The following is a 13251-nucleotide window of genomic DNA, read 5'->3' on the forward strand; positions in this document are numbered from 1 at the left end:
AACAGTGTCTACTGTCATATGCTGAACTGGTCGCATTGTGGATTTGGCATAAAACATGATTTTGGACAATGTTCATGGAACTCAGCTTAAAACGCACTTGATGACTTGAAAACCCTTACCTATTGTAGATCGCGCCTGTCCTTCCAGTGCTGAACGAAAACCAATTATTTTGGACCCTGTTTTCATGCGAAATGGCTAAAATAAATGTTTCACGTTTGTTACACTCAAACAGTGTCTCCTGTCATATGCTGAACTGGTCGCATTGTGGATTTGGCCTAAAACATGATTTTGGACAATGTTCATGGAACTCAGCTTAAAACGTACTTGCAGACTTGAAAACCCTTGCCTATTGTAAATCGCGCCTGTCCTTCCAGTGCTGAACAAAAACCAATGATTTTGGACCCTGTTTTCATGCGAAATGGCTAAAAGAAATGTTTCACGTTTGTTACACTCAAACAGTGTCTCCTGTCATATTCTGAACTGGTCGCATTGTGGATTTGGCCTAAAACATGATTTTGGACAATGTTCATGGAACTCAGGTTAAAACGTACTTTCAGACTCTAAAACCCTTGCCTATTGTAAATCGCGCCTGTCCTTCCAGTGCTGAACGAAAACCAATGATTTTGGACCCTGTTTTCATGCGAAATGGCTAAAATAAATGTTTTACGTTTGTTACACTCAAACAGTGTCTACTGTCATATGCTGAACTGGTCGCATTGTGGATTTGGCCTAAAACATGATTTTGGACAATGTTCATGGAACTCAGCTTAAAACGTACTTTCAGACTCTAAAACCCTTGCCTACTGTAAATCCCGCCTGTCCTTCCAGTGCTGAACGAAAACCAATGATTTTGGATCCTGTTTTCATGCGAAATGGCTAAAAGAAATGTTTTACGTTTGTTACACTCAAACAGTGTCTACTGTCATATGCTGAACTGGTCGCATTGTGGATTTGGCATAAAACATGATTTTGGACAATGTTCATGGAACTCAGCTTAAAACGCACTTGATGACTTGAAAACCCTTACCTATTGTAGATTGCGCCTGTCCTTCCAGTGCTGAACGAAAACCAATTATTTTGGACCCTGTTTTCATGCGAAATGGCTAAAATAAATGTTTCACGTTTGTTACACTCAAACAGTGTCTCCTGTCATATTCTGAACTGGTCGCATTGTGGATTTGGCCTAAAACATGATTTTGGACAATGTTCATGGAACTCAGCTTAAAACGTACTTGCAGCCTTGAAAACCCTTGCCTATTGTAAATCGCGCCTGTCCTTCCAGTGCTGAACAAAAACCAATGATTTTGGAACCTTTTTTCATGCGAAATGGTTAAAAGAAATGTTTCACGTTTGTTACACTCAAACAGTGTCTCCTGTCATATTCTGAACTGGTCGCATTGTGGATTTGGCCTAAAACATGATTTTGGACAATGTTCATGGAACTCAGCTTAAAACGCACTTGATGACTTGAAAACCCTTACCTATTGTAGATCGCGCCTGTCCTTCCAGTGCTGAACGAAAACCAATTATTTTGGACCCTGTTTTCATGCGAAATGGCTAAAATAAATGTTTCACGTTTGTTACACTCAAACAGTGTCTCCTGTCATATGCTGAACTGGTCGCATTGTGGATTTGGCCTAAAACATGATTTTGGACAATGTTCATGGAACTCAGCTTAAAACGTACTTTCAGACTCAAAAACCCTTGCCTATTGTAAATCGCGCCTGTCCTTCCAGTGCTGAACGAAAACCAATGATTTTGGATCCTGTTTTCATGCGAAATGGCTAAAAGAAATGTTTTACGTTTGTTACACTCAAACAGTGTCTACTGTCATATGCTGAACTGGTCGCATTGTGGATTTGGCATAAAACATGATTTTGGACAATGTTCATGGAACTCAGCTTAAAACGCACTTGATGACTTGAAAACCCTTACCTATTGTAGATCGCGCCTGTCCTTCCAGTGCTGAACGAAAACCAATTATTTTGGACCCTGTTTTCATGCGAAATGGCTAAAATAAATGTTTCACGTTTGTTACACTCAAACAGTGTCTCCTGTCATATTCTGAACTGGTCGCATTGTGGATTTGGCCTAAAACATGATTTTGGACAATGTTCATGGAACTCAGCTTAAAACGTACTTGCAGACTTGAAAACCCTTGCCTATTGTAAATCGCGCCTGTCCTTCCAGTGCTGAACAAAAACCAATGATTTTGGACCCTGTTTTCATGCGAAATGGCTAAAAGAAATGTTTCACGTTTGTTACACTCAAACAGTGTCTCCTGTCATATTCTGAACTGGTCGCATTGTGGATTTGGCCTAAAACATGATTTTGGACAATGTTCATGGAACTCAGGTTAAAACGTACTTTCAGACTCTAAAACCCTTGCCTATTGTAAATCGCGCCTGTCCTTCCAGTGCTGAACGAAAACCAATGATTTTGGACCCTGTTTTCATGCGAAATGGCTAAAATAAATGTTTTACGTTTGTTACACTCAAACAGTGTCTACTGTCATATGCTGAACTGGTCGCATTGTGGATTTGGCCTAAAACATGATTTTGGACAATGTTCATGGAACTCAGCTTAAAACGTACTTTCAGACTCTAAAACCCTTGCCTACTGTAAATCCCGCCTGTCCTTCCAGTGCTGAACGAAAACCAATGATTTTGGATCCTGTTTTCATGCGAAATGGCTAAAAGAAATGTTTTACGTTTGTTACACTCAAACAGTGTCTACTGTCATATGCTGAACTGGTCGCATTGTGGATTTGGCATAAAACATGATTTTGGACAATGTTCATGGAACTCAGCTTAAAACGTACTTGCAGACTTGAAAACCCTTGCCTATTGTAAATCACGCCTGTCCTTCCAGTGCTGAACAAAAACCAATGATTTTGGACCCTGTTTTCATGCGAAATGGCTAAAAGAAATGTTTCACGTTTGTTACACTCAAACAGTGTCTCCTGTCATATTCTGAACTGGTCGCATTGTGGATTTGGCCTAAAACATGATTTTGGACAATGTTCATGGAACTCAGGTTAAAACGTACTTTCAGACTCTAAAACCCTTGCCTATTGTAAATCGCGCCTGTCCTTCCAGTGCTGAACGAAAACCAATGATTTTGGATCCTGTTTTCATGCGAAATGGCTAAAATAAATGTTTTACGTTTGTTACACTCAAACAGTGTCTACTGTCATATGCTGAACTGGTCGCATTGTGGATTTGGCATAAAACATGATTTTGGACAATGTTCATGGAACTCAGCTTAAAACGCACTTGATGACTTGAAAACCCTTACCTATTGTAGATCGCGCCTGTCCTTCCAGTGCTGAACGAAAACCAATTATTTTGGACCCTGTTTTCATGCGAAATGGCTAAAATAAATGTTTCACGTTTGTTACACTCAAACAGTGTCTCCTGTCATATGCTGAACTGGTCGCATTGTGGATTTGGCCTAAAACATGATTTTGGACAATGTTCATGGAACTCAGCTTAAAACGTACTTGCAGACTTGAAAACCCTTGCCTATTGTAAATCGCGCCTGTCCTTCCAGTGCTGAACAAAAACCAATGATTTTGGACCCTGTTTTCATGCGAAATGGCTAAAAGAAATGTTTCACGTTTGTTACACTCAAACAGTGTCTCCTGTCATATTCTGAACTGGTCGCATTGTGGATTTGGCCTAAAACATGATTTTGGACAATGTTCATGGAACTCAGGTTAAAACGTACTTTCAGACTCTAAAACCCTTGCCTATTGTAAATCGCGCCTGTCCTTCCAGTGCTGAACGAAAACCAATGATTTTGGACCCTGTTTTCATGCGAAATGGCTAAAATAAATGTTTTACGTTTGTTACACTCAAACAGTGTCTACTGTCATATGCTGAACTGGTCGCATTGTGGATTTGGCCTAAAACATGATTTTGGACAATGTTCATGGAACTCAGCTTAAAACATACTTTCAGACTCTAAAACCCTTGCCTACTGTAAATCCCGCCTGTCCTTCCAGTGCTGAACGAAAACCAATGATTTTGGATCCTGTTTTCATGCGAAATGGCTAAAAGAAATGTTTTACGTTTGTTACACTCAAACAGTGTCTACTGTCATATGCTGAACTGGTCGCATTGTGGATTTGGCATAAAACATGATTTTGGACAATGTTCATGGAACTCAGCTTAAAACGTACTTGCAGACTTGAAAACCCTTGCCTATTGTAAATCACGCCTGTCCTTCCAGTGCTGAACAAAAACCAATGATTTTGGACCCTGTTTTCATGCGAAATGGCTAAAAGAAATGTTTCACGTTTGTTACACTCAAACAGTGTCTCCTGTCATATTCTGAACTGGTCGCATTGTGGATTTGGCCTAAAACATGATTTTGGACAATGTTCATGGAACTCAGGTTAAAACGTACTTTCAGACTCTAAAACCCTTGCCTATTGTAAATCGCGCCTGTCCTTCCAGTGCTGAACGAAAACCAATGATTTTGGATCCTGTTTTCATGCGAAATGGCTAAAAGAAATGTTTTACGTTTGTTACACTCAAACAGTGTCTACTGTCATATGCTGAACTGGTCGCATTGTGGATTTGGCATAAAACATGATTTTGGACAATGTTCATGGAACTCAGCTTAAAACGCACTTGATGACTTGAAAACCCTTACCTATTGTAGATCGCGCCTGTCCTTCCAGTGCTGAACGAAAACCAATTATTTTGGACCCTGTTTTCATGCGAAATGGCTAAAATAAATGTTTCACGTTTGTTACACTCAAACAGTGTCTCCTGTCATATGCTGAACTGGTCGCATTGTGGATTTGGCCTAAAACATGATTTTGGACAATGTTCATGGAACTCAGCTTAAAACGTACTTTCAGACTCTAAAACCCTTGCCTATTGTAAATCGCGCCTGTCCTTCCAGTGCTGAACAAAAACCAATGATTTTGGAACCTGTTTTCATGCGAAATGGTTAAAAGAAATGTTTCACGTTTGTTACACTCAAACAGTGTCTACTGTCATATGCTGAACTGGTCGCATTTTGGATTTGGCCTAAAACATGATTTTGGACAATGTTCATGGAACTCAGGTTAAAACGTACTTGCAGACTTGAAAACCCTTGCCTATTGTAAATCGCGCCTGTCCTTCCAGTGCTGAACAAAAACCAATGATTTTGGACCCTGTTTTCATGCGAAATGGCTAAAAGAAATGTTTCACGTTTGTTACACTCAAACAGTGTCTCCTGTCATATTCTGAACTGGTCGCATTGTGGATTTGGCCTAAAACATGATTTTGGACAATGTTCATGGAACTCAGGTTAAAACGTACTTTCAGACTCTAAAACCCTTGCCTATTGTAAATCGCGCCTGTCCTTCCAGTGCTGAACGAAAACCAATGATTTTGGATCCTGTTTTCATGCGAAATGGCTAAAATAAATGTTTCACGTTTGTTACACTCAAACAGTGTCTCCTGTCATATGCTGAACTGGTCGCATTGTGGATTTGGCCTAAAACATGATTTTGGACAATGTTCATGGAACTCAGCTTAAAACGTACTTTCAGACTCTAAAACCCTTGCCTATTGTAAATCGCGCCTGTCCTTCCAGTGCTGAACGAAAACCAATGATTTTGGATCCTGTTTTCATGCGAAATGGCTAAAAGAAATGTTTTACGTTTGTTACACTCAAACAGTGTCTACTGTCATATGCTGAACTGGTCGCATTGTGGATTTGGCATAAAACATGATTTTGGACAATGTTCATGGAACTCAGCTTAAAACGCACTTGATGACTTGAAAACCCTTACCTATTGTAGATCGCGCCTGTCCTTCCAGTGCTGAACAAAAACCAATGATTTTGGAACCTGTTTTCATGCGAAATGGTTAAAAGAAATGTTTCACGTTTGTTACACTCAAACAGTGTCTACTGTCATATGCTGAACTGGTCGCATTTTGGATTTGGCCTAAAACATGATTTTGGACAATGTTCATGGAACTCAGCTTAAAACGTACTTGCAGACTTGAAAACCCTTGCCTATTGTAAATCGCGCCTGTCCTTCCAGTGCTGAACAAAAACCAATGATTTTGGACCCTGTTTTCATGCGAAATGGCTAAAAGAAATGTTTCACGTTTGTTACACTCAAACAGTGTCTCCTGTCATATTCTGAACTGGTCGCATTGTGGATTTGGCCTAAAACATGATTTTGGACAATGTTCATGGAACTCAGGTTAAAACGTACTTTCAGACTCTAAAACCCTTGCCTATTGTAAATCGCGCCTGTCCTTCCAGTGCTGAACGAAAACCAATGATTTTGGATCCTGTTTTCATGCGAAATGGCTAAAAGAAATGTTTTACGTTTGTTACACTCAAACAGTGTCTACTGTCATATGCTGAACTGGTCGCATTGTGGATTTGGCATAAAACATGATTTTGGACAATGTTCATGGAACTCAGCTTAAAACGCACTTGATGACTTGAAAACCCTTACCTATTGTAGATCGCGCCTGTCCTTCCAGTGCTGAACGAAAACCAATTATTTTGGACCCTGTTTTCATGCGAAATGGCTAAAATAAATGTTTCACGTTTGTTACACTCAAACAGTTTCTCCTGTCATATGCTGAACTGGTCGCATTGTGGATTTGGCCTAAAACATGATTTTGGACAATGTTCATGGAACTCAGCTTAAAACGTACTTTCAGACTCTAAAACCCTTGCCTATTGTAAATCGCGCCTGTCCTTCCAGTGCTGAACGAAAACCAATGATTTTGGATCCTGTTTTCATGCGAAATGGCTAAAAGAAATGTTTTACGTTTGTTACACTCAAACAGTGTCTACTGTCATATGCTGAACTGGTCGCATTGTGGATTTGGCATAAAACATGATTTTGGACAATGTTCATGGAACTCAGCTTAAAACGCACTTGATGACTTGAAAACCCTTACCTATTGTAGATCGCGCCTGTCCTTCCAGTGCTGAACGAAAACCAATTATTTTGGACCCTGTTTTCATGCGAAATGGCTAAAATAAATGTTTCACGTTTGTTACACTCAAACAGTGTCTCCTGTCATATTCTGAACTGGTCGCATTGTGGATTTGGCCTAAAACATGATTTTGGACAATGTTCATGGAACTCAGCTTAAAACGTACTTGCAGCCTTGAAAACCCTTGCCTATTGTAAATCGCGCCTGTCCTTCCAGTGCTGAACAAAAACCAATGATTTTGGACCCTGTTTTCATGCGAAATGGCTAAAAGAAATGTTTCACGTTTGTTACACTCAAACAGTGTCTCCTGTCATATTCTGAACTGGTCGCATTGTGGATTTGGCCTAAAACATGATTTTGGACAATGTTCATGGAACTCAGGTTAAAACGTACTTTCAGACTCTAAAACCCTTGCCTATTGTAAATCGCGCCTGTCCTTCCAGTGCTGAACGAAAACCAATGATTTTGGATCCTGTTTTCATGCGAAATGGCAAAAAGAAATGTTTTACGTTTGTTACACTCAAACAGTGTCTACTGTCATATGCTGAACTGGTCGCATTGTGGATTTGGCATAAAACATGATTTTGGACAATGTTCATGGAACTCAGCTTAAAACGCACTTGATGACTTGAAAACCCTTACCTATTGTAGATCGCGCCTGTCCTTCCAGTGCTGAACGAAAACCAATTATTTTGGACCCTGTTTTCATGCGAAATGGCTAAAATAAATGTTTCACGTTTGTTACACTCAAACAGTGTCTCCTGTCATATGCTGAACTGGTCGCATTGTGGATTTGGCCTAAAACATGATTTTGGACAATGTTCATGGAACTCAGCTTAAAACGTACTTTCAGACTCTAAAACCCTTGCCTATTGTAAATCGCGCCTGTCCTTCCAGTGCTGAACGAAAACCAATGATTTTGGATCCTGTTTTCATGCGAAATGGCTAAAAGAAATGTTTTACGTTTGTTACACTCAAACAGTGTCTACTGTCATATGCTGAACTGGTCGCATTGTGGATTTGGCATAAAACATGATTTTGGACAATGTTCATGGAACTCAGCTTAAAACGCACTTGATGACTTGAAAACCCTTACCTATTGTAGATCGCGCCTGTCCTTCCAGTGCTGAACAAAAACCAATGATTTTGGAACCTGTTTTCATGCGAAATGGTTAAAAGAAATGTTTCACGTTTGTTACACTCAAACAGTGTCTACTGTCATATGCTGAACTGGTCGCATTTTGGATTTGGCCTAAAACATGATTTTGGACAATGTTCATGGAACTCAGCTTAAAACGTACTTGCAGACTTGAAAACCCTTGCCTATTGTAAATCGCGCCTGTCCTTCCAGTGCTGAACAAAAACCAATGATTTTGGACCCTGTTTTCATGCGAAATGGCTAAAAGAAATGTTTCACGTTTGTTACACTCAAACAGTGTCTCCTGTCATATTCTGAACTGGTCGCATTGTGGATTTGGCCTAAAACATGATTTTGGACAATGTTCATGGAACTCAGGTTAAAACGTACTTTCAGACTCTAAAACCCTTGCCTATTGTAAATCGCGCCTGTCCTTCCAGTGCTGAACGAAAACCAATGATTTTGGATCCTGTTTTCATGCGAAATGGCTAAAAGAAATGTTTTACGTTTGTTACACTCAAACAGTGTCTACTGTCATATGCTGAACTGGTCGCATTGTGGATTTGGCATAAAACATGATTTTGGACAATGTTCATGGAACTCAGCTTAAAACGCACTTGATGACTTGAAAACCCTTACCTATTGTAGATCGCGCCTGTCCTTCCAGTGCTGAACGAAAACCAATTATTTTGGACCCTGTTTTCATGCGAAATGGCTAAAATAAATGTTTCACGTTTGTTACACTCAAACAGTGTCTCCTGTCATATTCTGAACTGGTCGCATTGTGGATTTGGCCTAAAACATGATTTTGGACAATGTTCATGGAACTCAGCTTAAAACGTACTTGCAGCCTTGAAAACCCTTGCCTATTGTAAATCGCGCCTGTCCTTCCAGTGCTGAACAAAAACCAATGATTTTGGACCCTGTTTTCATGCGAAATGGCTAAAAGAAATGTTTCACGTTTGTTACACTCAAACAGTGTCTCCTGTCATATTCTGAACTGGTCGCATTGTGGATTTGGCCTAAAACATGATTTTGGACAATGTTCATGGAACTCAGGTTAAAACGTACTTTCAGACTCTAAAACCCTTGCCTATTGTAAATCGCGCCTGTCCTTCCAGTGCTGAACGAAAACCAATGATTTTGGATCCTGTTTTCATGCGAAATGGCAAAAAGAAATGTTTTACGTTTGTTACACTCAAACAGTGTCTACTGTCATATGCTGAACTGGTCGCATTGTGGATTTGGCATAAAACATGATTTTGGACAATGTTCATGGAACTCAGCTTAAAACGCACTTGATGACTTGAAAACCCTTACCTATTGTAGATCGCGCCTGTCCTTCCAGTGCTGAACGAAAACCAATTATTTTGGACCCTGTTTTCATGCGAAATGGCTAAAATAAATGTTTCACGTTTGTTACACTCAAACAGTGTCTCCTGTCATATGCTGAACTGGTCGCATTGTGGATTTGGCCTAAAACATGATTTTGGACAATGTTCATGGAACTCAGCTTAAAACGTACTTTCAGACTCTAAAACCCTTGCCTATTGTAAATCGCGCCTGTCCTTCCAGTGCTGAACGAAAACCAATGATTTTGGATCCTGTTTTCATGCGAAATGGCTAAAAGAAATGTTTTACGTTTGTTACACTCAAACAGTGTCTACTGTCATATGCTGAACTGGTCGCATTGTGGATTTGGCATAAAACATGATTTTGGACAATGTTCATGGAACTCAGCTTAAAACGCACTTGATGACTTGAAAACCCTTACCTATTGTAGATCGCGCCTGTCCTTCCAGTGCTGAACAAAAACCAATGATTTTGGAACCTGTTTTCATGCGAAATGGTTAAAAGAAATGTTTCACGTTTGTTACACTCAAACAGTGTCTACTGTCATATGCTGAACTGGTCGCATTTTGGATTTGGCCTAAAACATGATTTTGGACAATGTTCATGGAACTCAGCTTAAAACGTACTTTCAGACTTGAAAACCCTTGCCTATTGTAAATCGCGCCTGTCCTTCCAGTGCTGAACAAAAACCAATGATTTTGGATCCTGTTTTCATGCGAAATGGCAAAAAGAAATGTTTTACGTTTGTTACACTCAAACAGTGTCTACTGTCATATGCTGAACTGGTCGCATTGTGGATTTGGCATAAAACATGATTTTGGACAATGTTCATGGAACTCAGCTTAAAACGCACTTGATGACTTGAAAACCCTTACCTATTGTAGATCGCGCCTGTCCTTCCAGTGCTGAACGAAAACCAATTATTTTGGACCCTGTTTTCATGCGAAATGGCTAAAATAAATGTTTCACGTTTGTTACACTCAAACAGTGTCTCCTGTCATATGCTGAACTGGTCGCATTGTGGATTTGGCCTAAAACATGATTTTGGACAATGTTCATGGAACTCAGCTTAAAACGTACTTGCAGACTTGAAAACCCTTGCCTATTGTAAATCGCGCCTGTCCTTCCAGTGCTGAACAAAAACCAATGATTTTGGACCCTGTTTTCATGCGAAATGGCTAAAAGAAATGTTTCACGTTTGTTACACTCAAACAGTGTCTCCTGTCATATTCTGAACTGGTCGCATTGTGGATTTGGCCTAAAACATGATTTTGGACAATGTTCATGGAACTCAGGTTAAAACGTACTTTCAGACTCTAAAACCCTTGCCTATTGTAAATCGCGCCTGTCCTTCCAGTGCTGAACGAAAACCAATGATTTTGGATCCTGTTTTCATGCGAAATGGCTAAAAGAAATGTTTTACGTTTGTTACACTCAAACAGTGTCTACTGTCATATGCTGAACTGGTCGCATTGTGGATTTGGCATAAAACATGATTTTGGACAATGTTCATGGAACTCAGCTTAAAACGCACTTGATGACTTGAAAACCCTTACCTATTGTAGATCGCGCCTGTCCTTCCAGTGCTGAACGAAAACCAATTATTTTGGACCCTGTTTTCATGCGAAATGGCTAAAATAAATGTTTCACGTTTGTTACACTCAAACAGTGTCTCCTGTCATATGCTGAACTGGTCGCATTGTGGATTTGGCCTAAAACATGATTTTGGACAATGTTCATGGAACTCAGCTTAAAACGTACTTTCAGACTCTAAAACCCTTGCCTATTGTAAATCGCGCCTGTCCTTCCAGTGCTGAACGAAAACCAATGATTTTGGATCCTGTTTTCATGCGAAATGGCTAAAAGAAATGTTTTACGTTTGTTACACTCAAACAGTGTCTACTGTCATATTCTGAACTGGTCGCATTGTGGATTTGGCATAAAACATGATTTTGGACAATGTTCATGGAACTCAGGTTAAAACGTACTTTCAGACTCTAAAACCCTTGCCTATTGTAAATCGCGCCTGTCCTTCCAGTGCTGAACGAAAACCAATGATTTTGGATCCTGTTTTCATGCGAAATGGCAAAAAGAAATGTTTTACGTTTGTTACACTCAAACAGTGTCTACTGTCATATGCTGAACTGGTCGCATTGTGGATTTGGCATAAAACATGATTTTGGACAATGTTCATGGAACTCAGCTTAAAACGCACTTGATGACTTGAAAACCCTTACCTATTGTAGATCGCGCCTGTCCTTCCAGTGCTGAACAAAAACCAATTATTTTGGACCCTGTTTTCATGCGAAATGGCTAAAATAAATGTTTCACGTTTGTTACACTCAAACAGTGTCTCCTGTCATATGCTGAACTGGTCGCATTGTGGATTTGGCCTAAAACATGATTTTGGACAATGTTCATGGAACTCATCTTAAAACGTACTTTCAGACTCTAAAACCCTTGCCTATTGTAAATCGCGCCTGTCCTTCCAGTGCTGAACGAAAACCAATGATTTTGGATCCTGTTTTCATGCGAAATGGCTAAAAGAAATGTTTCACGTTTGTTACACTCAAACAGTGTCTACTGTCATATGCTGAACTGGTCGCATTGTGGATTTGGCATAAAACATGATTTTGGACAATGTTCATGGAACTCAGCTTAAAACGCACTTGATGACTTGAAAACCCTTACCTATTGTAGATCGCGCCTGTCCTTCCAGTGCTGAACAAAAACCAATGATTTTGGAACCTGTTTTCATGCGAAATGGTTAAAAGAAATGTTTCACGTTTGTTACACTCAAACAGTGTCTACTGTCATATGCTGAACTGGTCGCATTTTGGATTTGGCCTAAAACATGATTTTGGACAATGTTCATGGAACTCAGCTTAAAACGTACTTGCAGACTTGAAAACCCTTGCCTATTGTAAATCGCGCCTGTCCTTCCAGTGCTGAACAAAAACCAATGATTTTGGACCCTGTTTTCATGCGAAATGGCTAAAAGAAATGTTTCACGTTTGTTACACTCAAACAGTGTCTCCTGTCATATTCTGAACTGGTCGCATTGTGGATTTGGCCTAAAACATGATTTTGGACAATGTTCATGGAACTCAGGTTAAAACGTACTTTCAGACTCTAAAACCCTTGCCTATTGTAAATCGCGCCTGTCCTTCCAGTGCTGAACGAAAACCAATGATTTTGGATCCTGTTTTCATGCGAAATGGCTAAAAGAAATGTTTTACGTTTGTTACACTCAAACAGTGTCTACTGTCATATGCTGAACTGGTCGCATTGTGGATTTGGCATAAAACATGATTTTGGACAATGTTCATGGAACTCAGCTTAAAACGCACTTGATGACTTGAAAACCCTTACCTATTGTTGATCGCGCCTGTCCTTCCAGTGCTGAACGAAAACCAATTATTTTGGACCCTGTTTTCATGCGAAATGGCTAAAATAAATGTTTCACGTTTGTTACACTCAAACAGTGTCTCCTGTCATATGCTGAACTGGTCGCATTGTGGATTTGGCCTAAAACATGATTTTGGACAATGTTCATGGAACTCAGCTTAAAACGTACTTGCAGCCTTGAAAACCCTTGCCTATTGTAAATCGCGCCTGTCCTTCCAGTGCTGAACAAAAACCAATGATTTTGGAACCTGTTTTCATGCGAAATGGTTAAAAGAAATGTTTCACGTTTGTTACATTCAAACAGTGTCTACTGTCATATGCTGAACTGGTCGCATTTTGGATTTGGCCTAAAACATGATTTTGGACAATGTTCATGGAACTCAG

The sequence above is a fragment of the Coregonus lavaretus genome (genome assembly GCF_964263955.1).
Source record: "Coregonus lavaretus genome assembly, chromosome: 5".
Taxonomy (NCBI): Eukaryota; Metazoa; Chordata; class Actinopteri; order Salmoniformes; family Salmonidae; genus Coregonus; species Coregonus lavaretus.